Genomic DNA, 2,285 nt, shown 5'->3' on the forward strand with positions numbered 1-2,285 from the left:
ATTAAAATCTTGCGAAATAATATACTTATATTATTTTTATATTGTTTGTACTTATATTATTTTTATATTGTGTGTAATAGTTATGTTGTAATCATTGGTAGAGAGAGAAGAAAGAGAAAAACAGATTTTAGAATGAAAAACGTTTATTTGAAACGTAAATGTCGACATAGATAAAATAATACAAAACATTCAGTCCTGAGTAAAGAATCTTTTTATCCTATCTTTCTTATTGTTGCAACACTTTCACACACTTATTCTGCGCGATTACATCTTCATATGTTACATCATATACATACATACATATATGACCCGCGCGATGATAGTGAATATAATTTTGTTCCTTTCGATTCTCTTGTATTTTCGTCCATCGATAGCACCTAATCGTATAGACACGCTTGGGAGTATCTACAAGGCACTAGAGATGAATCGCACAGACTTATAATATCTTTAGTATCTAGATGAGATTTTCGCGCGCGCGCGTGCGTGTAGTGTGTGTGTGTGTGTGTGTGTGTGTGTGTGTGTGCGTATGCCATGTTTTTCGTGATCTCTTTCTTTTTTCTAGTCATTGTTTCGCTCTTTGTCTTCATATTTAATATCAGATTTTTCGATTTTTGAAAATTAGTCAGTCTTTGTCAGTTGTGGAAGATTTCATCAACGTACATTCTCATTATTTGTTTTTCTTTGATAAATAATAATATTATAATTACACGATGTATTAATTATATACTAATATATGATCTGATTAATCTCTTGCTGTACAATTTGTTATCGCGAAAAGAAATAACATATGATAACTAATATTAACGGTCAATCACTTTATATTGTAATTTAATACAAGTTTTCAATAGATTTAAGAGGAAGTATTCTGAGAATATACGTATATCTGAGAACAAAGAGAATTTCAGTTAAACTTGAGATTAAATTAAATAATGTAAATAAATTTCAAATATATGTAGATAAATAATATGTAAATGGAAAAATAAAGATAAAATAATATGTAAATGGAAAAATAAAGATAAAAAAAATAAATTTAAAATATTATTTGTGAGATAAGCCTTCTTTTTACATATTCAGTAACACATAATTTGAATTTTCTTAAAAAGTGAAATGGACAACCCATTTCCTTCGATTGTGATTGAAATCAGCTTTGTTCATTAACATGAAAGCTATAAGTGTTTGGGAAATTGTAGTGTATCGATGGTGGTATATATATCGCTTACTATTTTCCAAAGATATCCGTCAATGATAATTCTTATAATATCTATATATTTTCTACGTAAATAATACTGATTCTTGAATATCGATTTTAATACATTAGTAAAGGATTTTTTTACTTGCGCAACTGATGATTCGCTGCATAAACAATATTTTTACGCTAGTCAGTATACTTTATATATATAGAATGATCATAAGGACAATTATATTATCGTAGTACGAGTTATTAAAGGTAATATCTTTTTGGACCTGAAATAATTTGAACACACTAATTTTCCGCGCTAGTATAATTGACTTTTATCGCGCGATTAACAAATCACGGCTCTAGTATATAAAAGTACGTTATCATCATGATTGATGGTGAATAAATTGAATAAAGGAATAAGAGAAATACAAACGAGAAATAATTATGTATCATTTGCTTCGGCTTTTTCTTTTACATTGCATTCATAATACTTATTGCACGATTTTACAGCTTTGGAAATTTTGAATGCATTTAAAAATCGTTCTCCAGCGTGTCACATAGTTTAATGTTTTTTTGCAATATTATTATTATTGTTGTTATTTTTATTATTACATCATAATTTCTCGTTTCTTATTAAAGATTTATTTCTAAATTAAATTCAAATTATCTGGAGTCGAAATTACAATAAAGATAATGGTGGCATGTAAGTATGTAGTTAATAAAATCTTACATAAGTTTATTGATAAATGACAATATGAATTAATGTACATTAAACTTATCAGTCTGCACGTTTGTACATCCCAACATTCTTCAAGCGCTTGTAATTAAACAATTAAAGAATATTAGTCAGACTAGAGAAAAGTGTTGAATGACTGTAATTTTACATACGTGTGCATATATCGTGACAAGTATTTTGGCTTTAATAAACAGTCTACATATGGCAAAGTTTTTAATTAAAAAGATGTTGTAAAGAGAATATTAGAAATTATTATACAAATACACAAAATTATCTTACTTCTTGCATATCTCAATTTAGAAGTAATAATATAATGAAAGATAATAAGATTGAACATTTGTATATATATATATATATATATATATATAT

The sequence above is a fragment of the Atta colombica genome, unplaced genomic scaffold (assembly GCF_001594045.1).
Source record: "Atta colombica isolate Treedump-2 unplaced genomic scaffold, Acol1.0 scaffold146, whole genome shotgun sequence".
Lineage (NCBI taxonomy): Eukaryota > Metazoa > Arthropoda > Insecta > Hymenoptera > Formicidae > Atta > Atta colombica.